This window comes from Stomoxys calcitrans, chromosome 3, assembly GCF_963082655.1.
Source record: "Stomoxys calcitrans chromosome 3, idStoCalc2.1, whole genome shotgun sequence".
Classification (NCBI taxonomy): Eukaryota; Metazoa; Arthropoda; class Insecta; order Diptera; family Muscidae; genus Stomoxys; species Stomoxys calcitrans.
This window is the reverse complement of record NC_081554.1, coordinates 34401900-34420824: the sequence shown is the minus strand read 5'-3', so window position 1 is coordinate 34420824 and position 18925 is coordinate 34401900.

Genomic DNA, 18925 nt, shown 5'->3' with positions numbered 1-18925 from the left:
GATCGACTTGCCCTGCGGAACGGTAGGACGTGACCTAGATACTTGAATATTTATACCAACGTTAGATTCGAAATATACTATCATAGACCTTTCTTTTAATTGATATATTATCCCGATCGAACTTCACGTCCTATTGAAGATTATTTATTGGGTGAGTCGGTCCCAGACTCTGTCCTAAATGTGTATACCAGATTCGAAGTCAATTCCCATAGACCTATCATTCAATACCTATTTTGTGACGTTGGACATGTACGCCCGTTTTGGGGGGTTTTGGGGTTGGGGAGGGCCTGTAGACACCTTGGACCAAACTCTTATAACAGATGTGTACTCAGCTTCCAAATATCTTTTGTTTGATACCCATATTGTCGCAATCGGTAAACATGTCCTGTTGAGGGTTTTTTGGGGGGTGGGGAGGCATCTAAGACACCGAAAAATAAATTGTTGTGTCAGATTTGTATTTTACTTTTATATTTCTTTCATTTGATACCCATATTGCCCAAAGCAGTAAACGTGTCCTGTTGGGTGGTGTTTTTGGGGGTGGGGGACCCCCCGACACTTAGGGTAACATTTTAATGCCAAGTTCGTACTCTACTCTTAAATACCTTTCATTTGATACCCATATTGCCCAAAGCAGTGAAAGTGCCCCCTTGGGGCTTTTTTGTACGTAGGTGATTCCCGAAAATTAAGAGTGAATTTTTTATACCAAATTTGTACTCTACTCTTAAATACCTTTTATTTGATACCCATTTTGTCCCAATCGGTAAACATGTTTGTCCGGGTGGGTTTTGAGATGGGGCGTCCCCCCAGGTTATTTGACTCAAAAATTGTATACCGATTTTGTGTTTTTGGGGTACCATAAGGTGGCGTACAAAATGTTGCTTCAAACGGTGCACACATCTCCGAGATCTGGCGTTTTTGAAAATTGTGGTAAGGGGGAGGGTCCGCCCCCCCCCCCCTGTTTTCACCGGGGGCTACCATCTGTGAAATTTTCATAAAAATCGGTTCAGCCGTTTTTGAGTCTACCCGCAACAGACAAACAAACCGCAACAATTTCATTTTTATATAATAGAAAATAACCCCGTATAGAGCAATCTAGCGATCTAAAGTATTCAATCTATAAAAGGCCTATTTATTATCTGAGTAAGCTGAAATTTAGAAAGAGAAATTGAGTTACATTGGAATCCCGAATATTTTGCAGACCGTATTATATTTTAATATGACTCTCTTATTGACCGAGCCGTTTCTAAAGGGTTTTGAATATGGACCATAGGATGGGACCTTTTATGGATATAACTACCATGTACCCCTTATGACGAATGTCATTAAAGAATCTCTAGCGGGCACGTTAACACATGTTCACATTATTTTCGAACCCATGAGTTTACATTTTCATGCACGTACACAATAATGTGCATTAGTATGTGTGCACTTGGCCGCCACTTGTAAAGATTCACACGAAACCTATTTGATTTTGTGCCACCTCTTTGAACTCTGTGTCGTATAATGAATATAAGCTAAATTAACGTTACTTATACGCTGGTGGTACCTAAGTACAAAACTTTTGTTCTCCCGGGTAATGCAAAATATATTTGCATTTTCTTACTCGTAATTATATTCGCTGGTAGCATTTTTCACATGATTTATAATAATTACAGACGCTTACAAAACCCTTAGCATAACAAATTCCCCCACATAAGTATTCCGTTTGAAAAAATAAGTATTTTGCATAAAATTCAAATTTAATAGACTTTATTGCCATGTTAATGTAAATTTTATTATCAAAATTTTTGAGTTATGTGTCTTCTGTTAAATGATGATTTTTTACCATACAATGAAGGTGTACAACAAAGCGAACAGAAATAAAATAAAACATTCTAATAATTTCGAAAGTCGACATACTAATAAAGTAGAGATATCTTGTGGAAACAATTGTTGTTTTATCTCCCACAAAACGAGTACAAAGCATAAGAAAAAGGTAATAAAAGTATGCTTATCCACAAAGTGTATTTCAAATAAAAAAAAAATAATAACAACACTGACAATGAAGAGTGCTTGACTTTCTATGCACACCACTATAGAATAGGAAAAATATTCATTTAGTCATTCCGTTTGCAACACATTGATGTATCCACTACCGTTCCTACCTAGTATATACATTTCGAATCGTTGTAAAATTCCAAAACGATTTTAGGATGTCTGTACATTTGTCACATATAGCTGTCATACAGACCATTCTGTCTATTTGAGATCTTAAGTACATAACAGGCGCATTTACTCCCTCATTTCGGAACAGTAAGTTTTTTTACGCCTTTCGATATTCGAGCCAAATATCGTCCAGATCGAAAAATATTTGGATATAGTTGCTATATGTATACCGATCTTTCGACCCGACAAAATTTGAAAAAATGAGTAGTATCAAGACTCCCGACGTCTATCCCGAATTTGGACTATGTGCAGATATAGCTGTCATATAGACCGGAGGCCACCGTAGCGCAGAGGTTAGCATGTCCGCCTATGATGCTGGACGCCTGGGTTCGAATCTTGGCGAGACCACCAGAAAAAAATTTTCAGCGGTGGTTTTCCCCTCCTAATGCTGGCAACATTTGTGACGTACTATGCCATGTAAAACTTCTTTCGCTACTCGGCTATAAAAAGGAGACCCCTTATCATTGAATCGGACTGCACTCATTGATATGTGAGAAGTTTACCCCTGTTCCTTAGTGGAATGTTCATGGGCAAAATTTGCTAAAAAAAATCCAATTGACCGATTCTCTGCGTTAGAATCTAAATATTATGAAAGGCTTATTTATTATTCGATTTCGTTGAAAATCCAACATCCTACGCAAATATTGGCAAATCAAACCGATTTACAGCACATAAACGGCGCATTTATTATAAGATTCCGATAACATTTGAAACAGTAAGTTGTGTTTAGACTCTCGACCCGAATAAGTTTAAGATTGGATCATATTTATATAAAACTGTCATTTATACCGATTTGCTGATTTAGGCTCTTAAGCCCTTAAAAGCAGCATTTTTTGTACAATTTCGTTGATTTTCGCTGATTTCGGCACCTGAGCCATTTATGATTAAAATCGGTCTATATTTGGATATAAAATGGTTAAGAAGAGTTATAAACAAGCAAAAAGGAGTTAAGTTCGGCCGGGCCGATTTTTGAATACCCAACACCTGGGGTATATATGTAAGCCACCCTTCGTCAAAATCCGGTAAAAAATGCATGCCTTATGCCCCATAGCAGCTATATCGAAATATGTTCCGATTTGCACCAAATACTAGTAAGTACAAGTCATTGTTCAATTGTGTATAACAAAATAGTGGTCTTTAGTAGTTATATCTACAAATAAACCGATCTGAACTATATACAACACGGATGTCGAAAAGCCTAACATAAGTCACTGTATCGAATTTCAGTGAAATCGGATTATAAATGGGCCTTTTATGGGGTCAAGACTTTAAAACGAGATATCGGTCTATATGGCAGCTATATCCATATATGGACCGATTTGAGCCAAGTTGCAGAAAATTTTCGAAGAGCCTAACACAACTTACTATCTCGAATTTCGGAGAAATCGGACAATAAATGCGCCTTCTATGGCCCCAAAACCTTAAATCGAGAGATCAGTCTATATGGCAGCTGTATTCAAATCTGGACCGATCCAGACCAAATTGAAGAAGTATGTCGAAGGGCCTAATACAACTCACTGTCCCAAATTTCGGCGAAATTGGACAATAAATGCGCCTTTATGGGCCCAAAACGTTAAATCGAGAGATCGGTCTGTATGGCGGCTATATCCAAATCTGGACCAATTTGAGCCAAGTTGAAGAAGAATGTCGAAAGGCCTAACACAACTCACTATCTCAAATTTCGGCGAAATCGGACAATCAATGTACCTTTAATGGCCCCAAAACCTTAAATCGAGAGATCGGTCTATATCGCAACTGTATTCAAATCTGGACTGATTTGAGCCAAATTGAAGAAGAATGCCGAAGGGCCTAACACAACTCATTGTCAAAAATTTCGGCGACATCGGACAATAAATGCGCTTTTTATGGCCCCAAAACCTTAAATCGAGAGATCGGTCTATATGGCAACTGTATTCAAATCTGGACCGATCCAGACCAAATTGAAGAAGTATGCCGAAGGGCCTAACAAAACTCACTGTCCGAAATTACGGCGAAATCGGACAATAAATGCGCCTTTTATGGGCCCAAAACCTTAAATCGAGAGATCGGTCTATATGACAGCTATATGCAAATCTGGACCCATCTGTGTCATATTGCAGAAGTATATCGAGGGGATTAACTTAAATCACTGTCCTAAATTTCAGCGATATGGGATAATAAATGCGCCTTTTATAGGCCCAAAACCCTAAATCGGAGGATCGGTCTATATGGCTGCTATATGCAAATCTGGACCGATCTGGGCCAAATTGAGGAAGGATGTCGAAGGGCCTTACACAACTCACTGTCCCAAATTTCAGCAAAATCGGATAATAAATGTGTCTTTTATGGGCCCAAAACCCTAAATCGGAGGATCGGTCTATATGGCTGCTATATCCAAATCTGAACCAATCTGGGCCAAATTGACGAAGAATGTCGAAGGGCCTTATGCAACTCACTGTCTCAAAATTCAGCAAAATCGGATAATAAATGTGACTTTTATGGACTTAAGACCCTAAATCGGAGGATCGGTCTATATGGCAGCTATATTCAAATCAGAACCCATCTGGGCCAAATTTATGAAGAATGTCGAAGGGCTTTATGCAACTCACTGTCCCAAATATCACCGAAATCGGATAATAAATGTGGCTTTTATATGCCTAAGACCCTAAATCGGAGGATCGGTCTATATGGCAGCTATATCCCAGTCTGGAACGATCTGGGTCAAATTGACAAAGAATGACGGAGGGCTTAACACAACTCACTGTCCCAAATTTCAGCATAATCGGAAAATAAATGTGACTTTTATGGGCCTAAGACACTAAATCGGCGAATCGGTCTATATATATTGCGTTGCCCAAAAAGTAATTGCGGATTTTTTAAAAGAAAGTAAATGCATTTTTATTAAAACTTAGAATAAACTTTAATCAAATATACTTTTTTTACACTTTTTTTCTAAAGCAAGCTAAAAGTAACAGCTGATAACTGACAGAAGAAAGAATGCAATTACAGCGTCACAAGCTGTGAAAAAATTTGCCAACGCCGACTATATGAAAAAATCCGCAATTACTTTTTGGGCAACCCAATATGTCCGATTTGGCTGAAAATGAGCATGTGGACCGATAAGGACAATATGCCTTATCTTCTCACTTCTCATTACCCTAATTTTAAAATCAACATCATGAACCGAGCAGGGGCAAACTTCTCCCACATCAATAAGTGCTTTCCGATTCAAGTTTAAATTCAATGATAAGGGTCCTTTTTTATAGCCGAGTCCGAACGGCGTCCCGCAGTGCAACACCTCTTTGGGGCAATTGTTTTTAATGACCATGCAGGACATTGTACCTCGCAATTGTCGCCAGCATTAGGAGGCGCTAACCACCGCTTTGTCCGACGTTCTCGACACGATTCGATCGCGTTCAGCGCCATAGGCTACAACGGCACGAATTCGATATCCACATTCAGAGCGAAGTGTCCCCACCCTAAAAATATATTAGAGAGTTAAAGAAGGCACAGCGGATCCAAATTTTGCTCGTGAATATTCCACTAAGGAACAGGGGCAAACTTCACACATATCAATGAGTGAAGTCCGATTCTATTGTATTGGGTTGCCCAAAAAGTAATTGCGGATTTTTCATACAGTCGGCGTTGACAGATTTTTTCACAGCTTGTGACTCTGTAATTGCATTTTTTCCTCTGTCAGTTATCAGCTGTTACTTTTAGCTTGCTTTAGAAAAAAGTGTAAAAAAAGTATATTTGATTAAAGTTCATTCTAATTTTTATTAAAAATGCATTTACTTTCTTTTAAAAAAATCTGCAATTACTTTTTGGTCAACCCAATAGTTTAACCTTATTGACAAGGGGCTCCTTTTTATAGCCGAGTCCGAATGGCGTACCGCAATGCGACACATCTTTGGAGAGAAGTTTTTACATGGCATAGTACCTCACTAATGTTGCCAATATTAGGAGAAGAAAACCACAGCTGAAAAATGCTGATGGTCTTGACAGGATTCGAACCCAGACGTTCCGCGTCATAGGCGGATATGCCAACCTCTGTGCTACGGTGACCTCCTCCTATGGTAATGGGTCCAAAAATTGAAAATTGTCTATGCTCTACTCAAATCAGCAAGAGTTTTTTAGTTTCAGTTTCAGCCAGAGTTTTCACATGGTGGCAATGCTGGTTACGATACGAGTATTATTTAAAGTTTTTCAACATACTTCAATCATTGTACTTATAAGAATTTAAGGATCATATTTTACACTAAGATAAAACTTGAAAATACCAAAACACATAATTCACACGAATCGTATTTTCTTCCTGCAGTCAAGAAGTTTAGTGCCATATCCTAACATTTGAACAATTGAGCTATTTTTTGGAGAAAAAAAAAAGTTTAAAAGCAAAACAATGCTCTACTTATGCACTGCAACACACAAACACTTAGGTATCGAGCAACTCACACATATCTTGAATGATGCTGGAAGCGGATATGAATGCAATCCATAGCGTAATGGGATAACGTTGCTTCAGACCAAACTATAGATATAGGAACAATGGAAAACAAAAGGAAAAGTATTGTACGGAAAAAGGGGAAAAATGAACCCGGAACACTCCATGGCAGAGATGAAGCGAAAAAAGAGCGCAATGTTTATTCAATGGATCAATGAAGTTAAATTGTAATGATATTTCTTCGCCGATAAACAAATGCGAATAAATAAAAGCAGGAAATTACCAGAAGGAAATGCGTTTAATACAAATAAGATGAAAATATATCGATGGTCAGCATTCAGCATTCGTAAGATTTAAAGAAAATCCATTGAGACAAGAATCACAACTCAATTGAAATGGTATGTGTACAAAAAGGCTTTAAATAAATGAACAATGGAGGACCTCGCAAAGCTATTATAAAAGTAAAACGCCATAAATAAAGGAAAACAAAAGCGCAATGAGTTCAGCTGAGTCGTGCCTTGTCAACTACCGTTAAAAGCATTTGAGCTATCAAACTTAAATAGTTTGATTAAGTGTCTAACTAAAACCCAATATTGTATTTTTTTACCTCCCCCTAGGGATGGGAGTATTTTGTTTTGGAGACCCCGTTTGTATGCCAACGAAATATATATTTCTGACCCACTGAGGCATGCCCGCCTATGATACCGAACAACTGGTTTCAAATCCCAGCAAGAAGTTCAGAAACAATTTTCGGCGGTGGTTATGCTCTCGCTGATGCTTTCGACAATTTAATGGTATCTAGCCTTGTACAACTGGCAAATGGAAGTGGTCAAATGGATCATGGTGCTTTACAACCATTCCAACTAGAGTAAGTTGTAAAGCACACATCTGAATTTGAACAGGGCTCTTTAAGACGCAAGACATTGTGCACCTTCTACTCCTTTAGGAGGATATGTGGTAGGAAGTGGGGGGTAACCCCTAAATTGGTTTATTGGATGTATACGGCCATCGTGAGACCAGTACTGGCCTATGGAGGAGCAATAGTATGGTGGAAGGCCATGGAGAAGAGGACTCGTACGTGGGAATTCAAGATGGTCCAGAGACTGGCCTGCGTCGGTGTCCCAGGGGTACTGAGATCCGCACCGCAGGCACGTCTGGAAGGATATGCAGCCCATTGGGGCCTTTATTCGAACCTGCCCGGCATGGTCGCGCTTAGGATGAGGGAGCTCGGCATGTTGAAGATGGTCAATTGCGGCCACAGTTTGATTCTAGATGTTATGGATGCGCAGGGTAGACTGTAGAGGATCTCCATCTAAATGGCACCAGTACCCACTGAAATAAAGGCTTTCAGAATTCGTTTTCCTGGGAAAGATGAATGGAAGGCGAATGTTGTGTTTGAGGAGGATGAGACCTCGATCTTTACCGATGCCTCCAAGTTGAAGACAGTATCTGGATTAGGACCCTACTCCGAAGCACTCAATATCAGTATGCCTTTAAAAAAGCCCCAAGAGAAATTCTGGTAAAAGACTTACCTGGGGTCGAGGATGGTAACGTCGAGATGCGTAGGGGCTTGCTGACATGGGTCCCCGGACATGAGGGAGTTCCAGGATATGAGGGGGCGGACGAATGCACCGCAGGGATTCGCCTACGCCTGGCCGGCCAGCCAGCCCAGCCAGAACCAGCCACCGGTCTTGCCTACGTGCCGTTGTGGCACATACAGCCTAAAAAGGCCATATCGGACGGAAAATATATATGGAAGGTATATCTAAGTCTAGATGGATTGTGAAGAAATTAAGCACAAGTATTGAGAAGTCAAATAAAACGGCTCTACCAAAATGTTGTAAGGATAGGATCAAAATCGTGGCTATTTACAGCCTTAAAAGTCCATATGGGACGAAAAATACATATGGGAGCTAAATCTTGCACTTATATTGGAGCGTCAAATAAAACCTCTCACGCATCTAATGTTGTAATGATTAAAATAAAATTGAAGCTGTCTCCAATGAAAGTTATATATAAGAGCTAAATTCAAATTTGATACGATTTTGTTCAAAATCAACAACGGTTTGTGGCTTGTACAAAATTTTACGACCTATTCCACAGTGGTGGTTCAGATTATAAGAATAAAAAACAAATAAAAAGGCGTCAAGTTCGGCCGGGCCGAACTTTGGATACCCACCACCTCGGGTATATATGTAAAACACCTTTCGTCAAAATTTGGTGAAAAATGTATACCTTATGCCCCATATGTTCTGATTTGGACCAAATACTACTAAGTACCAGTCATTCTTCAATTGTGTATAACAAAATAATGGTCTGTTTAGTAGCTATATCTAAAATCAACCGATCTGAACCATATACGACACGGATGTCGAAAAGCCTAACATTGTGTCAAATTTCAGTGCAATCGGATTATAAATCCGCTTTTAATGGGGCCAAGACTTTAAATCGGGATATCGGTCTATATGACAGCTATTTCGAAATCTAGACCGATTTGGGCCAGGTTGCAGAAAAATGTATAAGACCCTTACATAACTCACTGTCCCAAATATCGGCGACATCGGACAATAAATGCGCCTTTTATGGGCCAAAACCTTAAGTCGAGAGATCGGTCTATATGGCAGCTATATTCAAATCTGAACCGATCTGAGCAAAATCGAAGAATAATGTCGAAGGGCCTAACATAAGTCACTGTGTCAAATTTCAGTGAAATCGGATTGTAAATGCGCCTTTTATGGGCCCAAAACCTTAAATCGAGAGATCGGTCTATATGGCAGCTATATCCAAATCTGATCCGATCTGTGTCATATTGCAAAAGTGTATCGAGGGGCTTAACATAACTCACTGCCCTAAAATTCGGCGACATCGGACAATAAATGCTCCTTTTATCGGCCCAAGACCTTAAATCAGGAAATCGGTCTATATGGCAGCTATATTGAAATCTGGATCGATTTGGGCCATATTGCAGAAGTATGTCGAGGGGCTTTACATAACTCACTAGCCTAAATTTCAGCGACATCGGACAATAAATGCCCCTTTAATGGGCCCAAAACCTTAAATCGAGAGATCGGTCTATATGGCAGCTATATCCAAATCTGAACCGATCTGTGCCATATTGCAGAAGTATGTCGAGGGGCTCTACATAACTCACTGCCTTAAATTTCAGCGACATCGGACAATAAATGCTCCTTTTATGGGCCCAAAACCTTAAATCGAGAGATCGGTTTATATGGCAGCTATATCCAAATCTGAACCGATCTATGCCATATTGCAGAATTATGTCGAGGGGCTTTACATAACTCACTGCCTTAAATTTCAGCGACATCGGACAATAAATGCTCCTTTTATGGGCCTAAGACCTTAACTCGAGAGATAAGTCCATATTACAACTGGATACAAATCAGGACCGATCTGGTCCAAATTGAAGAAGGATGTCGAAAGGCCTTACACAACTCACTGTCCAAAATTTGAGCCAAATCGGGTAATAAGTGTGGCTTGTATGGGCCTAAGACCCTAAATCGGCAGATCGGTCTATATGACAGCTATATCCAAATATGGACCGATCTGGGCCAAATTGAAGAAGAATGTTGAAGGTCGTAACACAACTCACTGTTCCAAATTTCAGGAAAATTTGATAATAAATGTGGCGTTTATGGACCTAAGACCCCAAGTCGGCGGATCGGTCTATATGGGGACTATATCAAGTTATAGTCCGATCTTCAAACTTAACCTGCTTAAAGGCAAAAAAAGAATCTGTGCAAAATTTCAGCTCAATATCTCTATTTTTAAAGACTGTAGCGTGATTTCAACAGACAGACGGACGGACATATCTAGATCGTTTTAGATTTTTACACTGATCTAGAATATGCATACTTTATAGTGTCGGAAATAGATATCTCGATGTGTTGCAAACGGAATGACAAAATTAATATACCCCCATCCTTCGATGGTGGGTATAAAAAACTTCTGAATTTCATTCCAATCCTTGTTAAAATTCCATAAATTTTCTTGTTTAATTTTAGTTACCGCCCTGATTTAATATTCTTGCATTTCACACTTTATGATAAACTGCTTTATTGTGTAACAAGGATTTGATCACACACCCATTCTTATGTGTTACAATGAAAACGCTGCGAATAGGACAAAGCAAAATAGAAATCCAAAATTCAAATTCAAATAAATATGCGATTCTTTGCATTTGACACGTACAATGCACAAATCATGCATTATAATACAAAAAACATGATCACATACTACAATGCACATACGAGTGAGTATACGAGTTTGGTATAGGGACAACTATTAAACCCTTTCCTGCTTCCATCTCCTCCAAAACCCTATCCTTCATCAATGCCGCAAAATACGGATTCCATTAATATCTACTTTTTCTTACTTACATATAAACACCCACGGAACATGCTTATAATAGATGCTTACATAAAATATATTTCTTGTGTAGCCCTTAACAATCACACATTAAGGTGGGTGCACTAAAATTTTTTGATATATTCATCAATTTGTGTTTGATTGTAAGTTTGTTTGTTTGTTTGTGTGTTCGTTATAGACTCAGAAACGGCTGAACCGATTTTCTTGAAATTTTCACAGATGGTGCATAATGATCCCGTGGTGAAAATAGGGTACTAAATTTGTTGATATCTGAAGGGGGGGCGGACCCTCCCCCTTACCCTAATTTTCAGAAACGCCAGATCTCGGGTGGTGCGATTTAAGCGAAATTTTGTGTGCTCTCATATAGTACCCTAAAAATAAAAATTTGCTATCCAAATTGCGGATGGGGTACCTAGGGGGGCCGCCCCACCTTTAAACCTACCAAACAAATATTTAGACCAATCACGACAATATGGGACTCAAATAAAAGGAATTTAGGATAAGAAAGCGTATCTGATATCCAATTGTCGGACCAAGTGCTAGGGGGACCACCCCAAGTCCCAAAACACCCCTAAATCGGACATATTTGCCGACCATGGCAATATGGGACTCAAACCAAAGGTATTTGCGAGTAGAATACGAATCTCATATCCAAATGCGGGACCAAATTTCTGGGGGTCTACCCCTTCTCTATAACACCCCCCGAACGGGCCTTATGTACTTTACTGACCATGGCAATATGGAGCTTAAATAAAAGGTATTTGAATATAGAATACGAATCTGATATCCAAATATGGGACCGAGTGTTTGGGGGCCGCCTCTCACCAAAAACATGCCCCAAGGGGGACAAATTTACGACCATAGCAATATGGGACTCAAATGAAAGGTCTTTTGGAGTAAAGCACGAATTTGATATCAATAGTCGGGAAAATTGTCTAAGGGGCCCGCCACACCCACAACACCACCCAAATAGTAAATATTTTATGACTATTGCAATATGAGGTTAAAAAAAGAGGGTTTTTAAAGTATATATTTTCAAGGCCAACTCACTGAGTGGCCGCCCATCCCCCAAAACACCCCCCAAGCCGGTCATGTTTGCCGACTAGGAAATATGGGGCTCAAATTAAGGGTATGTGGGAGTAGACCACGTATCTGATATCAACGTTAGGGGCCAACTGTCTAGCGAACGTCCCACCACCATAACAACCTCCAAATAGGACGTATTTGCTTACCAAGACAATTTGGGTCTTAAAGAGAGTGGAACTAAATATTCATAGTTTTTAGGGCCAATACCCCTAACCGGAAATATTTGCTGACTTTTGCATTAAGGAGTTTAAATGAGATTAGAAAAAGAATTTGATATCCAATTTTGAGGGCAATGGCAATATGGGTTTCAAATAAACGATATATAGATATGATCACGTTGCTGATTTATTTTCCGGGCTTAGAATTTGGGGGACCACCCCAATCCCCAAAACACCCCTAAATCTGGCATATTTACCCACCATGTCAATGTGGAGCTTAAATGAAAGGTATGTGGGGGGTAGAGCAACAATTGATACCCACTTTCGGGACCAATTTTCTGGGGGTCTACCCCTTTCCCAAAATACCCCACAAACAGCAATTTTTTAGTGGCCATAGCAATATGGGGCTCAAGTAAAGGTATTTGGGAGTTGAATACGAATTTGATATCCAAATGTAGGACCATTTATTTAGGGCATCACCCCTTTCCCAAAACACCCCCCAAACATTTTTCGACCATATGTGGGTCAAATGAAAGGTATTTGAGATTAGAAAACGATTTTGATAACCTATTTTAGGGCCATGTGTTTGAGGTGTCCCCCAAACACATAATCCTGTAAACTCCTCTTAAGCCAATGGCAATATGGGGTTTAAATTAATGATATTTGAGAGAAGAGCACGATGCAGATATTTTTTTCAGGGCCAAGTTTCTGGGGGACTACCTCTCCCCCGAAAACACCACTAAATCAGATATCATGAGAATATCGGGCTGAAATGAAGTATTTTAAGTATGGAGTACACCTTACATTCAAACTTAAATTCGTAGACCAATTAAGATCATATAGGATTCAGATAAAGGCACTTATATTGTTAAACAGTTAGTCAAGTTAGCATGATATTTCTCTAAAAGCTCTTTAATTGTCGAAAATAAATATTTCAAGGAAACTTTTGTTCCATATAAAGTAAAACAAGGCGCAGCGGAGCGGGCCCAGGTCAGCTAGTTTACTACGACTTTTACTTTTTCCCACTTTTTTGCATTATTTGACCCAACTTTATACACTTCTTTGTATGGAGGCAAAAACATGTTGCTATATTAAAATATGTCATATATTTACTTGGCATATGGAGACATAGGTACCATGTACTAGGGTGTGTAATTTGTTAACCACCACCATTGAATGGGGGTAAGCTGAAGTAGTTCGTTGGTAACACCTCGAAATATTGATCTGCGATCACAATATATATGCATTCTAAATCGAGGCCACCATGGAATGTTTTATTACCCATCTGAAAGCCTCTGCTGAATTTCAGCAAAATCGGTTCAAACTTGGATTTGTCTCCCACCCTAGTCAAGAACCCAAAAAAAAACTACAGCCCAATAATTGGAATTTGGTTGGCGTCTTTGTAGGGTAATTGGGTAGCGTCTTTCCAACATTTCGGCCGGTATCTCACACATAAATGCTTCAATGTTGCCTTCCAATGCGTCAATTGAAGCAGGCTTGTCTGTATACAAATGAGCTTTAACATAGCCCCACAGAAAATAAAGGCATTAAATCGCACGATCTAGGCGGCCAATTGATCGGTCGTGAACGTGAAATAAAATGTTCACCGAACTCGCCTCTCAATGAGTCCATTGTTGCATGTGGCACCGTTTTGTTGAAACCACATGTCATGCAAGTCAAGCTCTTGCATTTTGGGCAAAACAAAAAGTTGAATATCATCTCACGATAGCGCTCACCATTCACACTTACGCTTCATCTTTGAAGAAGTACGGTCCAATGATGTCACCAGCCCATAAACTGCACCAAACTGTGACTTTTCTGGATGCATTGGCAGCTCTTGCAATGTTTTTTGCTTATCTTCACTCCAAAATCGACAATTCTGCTTAATTACGTACCCATTAAGTCAAAAGGGAGTAATTTTCACAGATTCGACGGTCCTGGCTACATCGTCTTAGATTGTCAAGACGACAATGAAAACATATATTTACAGGGTTAGAGAGCAATATTTCGATGTGTTGTTTATTATACCCCTACGATGATTATACTCCTATGATGAGGAGTATTAAAATAAGTCAGTTTTACTTAGCTATTACATCCTAGCTACTGCTCAACCTTATGTTCTTATATACTTGTCATAAAGAAGTTTCTATCGCGTTTGCCAATGATTCCCGGAAAACGCACATAACACTCCAATATCCATGCACTCATTCGTAAAATAAATATATGACTATTTAAAGATATTCCCACAGAGCGAAAAGTTTTTCTAGTCATTGTAGGGATGGTGAATGTTGTGGAAATATGTGCGATGTTATATGGAAAACCTTAAGTACATCTCGTTGAAATATGGGATTTTAAATGTGTGAGGGATTAAATAAAAAAACAGAATGGATAACAAAAGCTTAAAATGACTTAAAGAAGCGACTACAAGAAAGGCATTCTATAAAACAGGTAAGGTCAAGAAATTTTACTGAGAAATCGGTTCATGTGGCGGATATATTGGGTTGCCCAAAAAGTAATTGCGGATTTTTTAAAAGAAAGTAAATGCATTTTTAATAAAACTTAAAATGAACTTTAATCAAATATACTTTTTTTACACTTTTTTTCTAAAGCAAGCTAAAAATAACAGCTGATAACTGACAGAAGAAAGAATGCAATTACAGAGTCACAAGCTGTGAAAAAAATTTGTCGACGCCGACTATATGAAAAATCCGCAATTACTTTTTTGGCAAGCCAATATATTAAAATTAGGTCCAATTTTGACATGGATGCAATATAACTTCATTAAAAAACCAGTAAAGAAAGGCAAAAGTCGGGCGGTGCCGACTATATAATGCCCTACACCACCTATTGCAAGTAGAATTTATCTCGAAATCTAGTCAGACTTTAATTTGAATACCAATTGAAATAGCAATTTAGAACCTTGTAAGATTTTCCTACCATAGGACAAAAGATTTGGATTTCCACATCTTTAAAAGGCCATATCGGATAAAAGATTATATGGGAGCTATATATCGAAACCTGTGCCAATTTTACTGACACATACTGGGACATGAAATATAACATCTCACGCCTTATAATGAAGAGATATGACCAAAATTGTGGATTTTATTGCCTAAAAGTCCATATCGGATGAAATATACACATTGGAGCTATATCTAAATAAGGACTAATTTTAATAAAATTTTGCGGACGTATTGGAACGTCAATTTAAACGTCTCATGCAAAATCGGGCGAAAATTGTGGATTCTATAGGCTTAAAAGACCAAATCGGATGAAATATATATATGGGAGCTATATCTAAATCTGAATCGATTTTTATGAAATTTTGCTCATACATTTAGACTTCACAAAAACGACTCCACGCTCCATTTGGTGAAGATCGGACCAAAATTGTGGCTTCTACAGCCTTAATAGTTCAAATCGTATGAAAGATATATATGGGAGCTATATCTAAATCTAAACCGATTTTGATAAAAATTTTCGGATATGTTAAGATCAGTAACAAAACAGTCCGTGCCAAATTTTGTGCAGATCGGTTGAAAATTGAAGCTACTACGGCCATTTAAGTGAAAATCGGGCGATACATATATATGGAAGCTATATCTAAATCTGAACCGATTTTTATGAAATTTTGCACACATATGGAGACGTAAAATAAAACACTCCATGCCAAATTTTGTAAAGATCGGTAGAAAAATGTGGCTTCTACAGCTTTAAACGGCCATATCGGATGAAAGATATATATGGGAGCTATATCTAAATCTGGAGCGATTTTCATGAAATTTTCCAACCATATTAAGAAACCAAATTAAACACCTCGCTCAAAAAAATTTAAGGATCAGACTAAATCTGTGGCTTCTACAGCCTTAAAAGTCCATATCGGATGAAAGATATATATGGGACCTATAACTAAATCTGAACCGATTTTTATGAAATCTTGCACACATATGTAGACGTCAAATGAAATACCCAATGCCAAATTTTGTAAAGATTGGACGAAAATTGTGGCTTCTACAGTCTTCAAAAGACATATCGGATGAAAGATATATATGGGAGCTATATCTTAATCTGAACCAATTTTTATGAAATCTTGCACACATATGTAGACCTCAAATGCAACACCCAATGCCAAATTTTGTAAAGATCGGACGAAAATTGTGGCTTCTACAGCCTTAGAAAGCCATATCGGATGAAAGATATATATGGGAGCTATATCTTAATCTGAACTGATTTTTTTCAAAATCAATAGCGTTTGTCCTTGGACCAAAAAAGTGACATGTGAAAAATTTCATGACAATCGAACAACAAATACGATCTGCACTTTGATTACAAGAATACATGGACTCACAGACGGACATGGGTAAATTGAATCAGAAAGTGATTCTGAGTCGATTGGTATACTTATCAATGGGTCTAGCTCTTCTCCTTTTTAGCGTTGCAAACAAATGCACAAATTTATAATACCCTGTACCACAGTGCTGGTGCAGGGTATAATAAAAAGGCTAGCAGAATCTTATGTGACCTAAACCTTGCACAGCTACTGCCGAATCACAGTAGCGTTCGACTAAAGCTAGCAGCTCAAAATTTTGCCCAGATACTTAATACTGATATAGGTCGTTCGGGTTCAGATTTCATCAGTTCTGATTTGGATATAGCTCCCATATAAACCGATCTCCCGATTTGACTTCTTACAAGCCGCAATTTTTGTCCGATTTGGCTGAAATTTTCCATGCAGTGTTCTGATATGACTTTCAACAACTTTGTCAAGTACGGTCCAAATCGGTCGGTATAGCCTGATATAGCTCCCATATAAACCAATCTCCCGACTAAGATGGGGTGCGTCCACAGGGATCTGGGTCTGGGTCGAGTGGGTCTGGCTGGGCAGTTAAAACGGTGACGTGTATCGTGCGGTCCCTGTTTACAATCGGGACATACATCTTGCTCGTCGGCATCAATCCTTGCTCTGTAGGAGTTGAGGCGGCTGCATCTGCCGGAACGTAATTTAGCCAGAACTACTCTGGTTTGCAGGTGCAATGGGAGGCGAACGTTCTCCAAGGACTACATTTACCCGGTAGCCATTTATAGCATCTGCTACCGTGTCTCCATGAATGTAGTCTAGACCTGCTTGATAAGCCGCTTGATCTAGAGGTTCTCTCCTGTAGCGCTGTACCTCACGCTCCAGATCATGTAGATCTACCTTAAGGCTTCTGGGCGGTGGATATCTATCCACAAGATGATGATTTGGACGGTCTCTGCGATAACAGCCCAAAAGGTATTGCTTAGACAGCATGTAGTTATGTCTTCGCACTGGTAGGATCTTTGTCTCCTGATGGAGGTGGTCCACATGAGAACTGAGGAGACAGCCCGTCGCAGTTCGGAGGGCGACATTCTGACATTATTCCAATGCGTGTCACAAAGTTGACGAGACCACACTGGCGCTGTATAACTTACCACAGACCGGCCAATTGCTTTGTACGATTTCTTTGTCTGCACCCCAAGTGCTGCCAGCAAGTGACTTGAGGACCTTGTTTCTACATTGGACTTTAGTGCAAATTGCTGTGGCATGTGGGGAGAATGTGTAAGAGCTGTCAAATGTGACGCTAATTATTTTGGGACACTTGGTGGTCGGAATCATTTCTCCATCGACCATGACAGTCAGCTCAGTATTCACCTCACGCGTATATGTAGTGAACAGTGTGGCTGAAGATTTGGTGGCAGATATCTTCAGATTTCTTGCAGCGAAATATGAGGCAGGTTCGTCGAGGTAGACATTCAACCTATCGCAGATGTCCTCAATGGGTCGGGGGCATGATGCCATGATCGTAGAATCTTCCGCATATGATATGATCTCTATGCCGTCTGGAGGGGGTGGAATGGAGGATAGGTAGAGGGTAAATAGTGCCGGAGATATCACCCCACCTTGGGGAACTCTCTGTTTCACTCTACGGTGTTTCGACTTCTTATCCCTAAATTCGACAAATGACTGGCGACCACACAGATAATTCGCAACCCAACGTTTCAGGCCTGGCTTCGATAGGTCCAGTGCCACGAGCACCGTCCTATCACATGGCCTGGGCTGATTGAAGGCACGGCAAATGTGGCAAATGCCATTAGCAAAGCTGTCGTTGTGCTATGCAGCCTTCGAAATCCATGTTGATGCTCAGCGAATGGAAATTCTCCTACGACGCTCGGGAGGAGTAATGCCTCAAGCGTCTTTGCTACTGGCGAGAGAAGGAAGATCGGTCTGTACGACTCCCCCAAACTCGAGTCCTGTCCAGGCTTCAGTACCGGGATCACTCTGCCCATTTTCCAGACATCGGGAACTATTGTATAAGAGTGTTCAAAGACAGGTTGAGGACAGTAGAAAGGTGCTCAACTCCAGGTGAATCCAGATTCTTCAACATCAATGTAGAGATTCCGTTGGGGCCCAACACCTAAGATGATTTGGCGCCACGAATGACATTCGTAACTTCGTCCACGGTAAATTGTGATGGCTGTTCATCGGCTCGGAGACCACGAATACGGCTAACGGCTCTCCTTCTTGACCTGCCACTCACGGGATGCACAATAAATTGACGGTTGAACAACCTGGCGCATCTCTTCGGATCAGTCACGATTGTTTCGCCAAGAGATAGGGCTATATTCTGATATATTGGTTTGCCCAAAA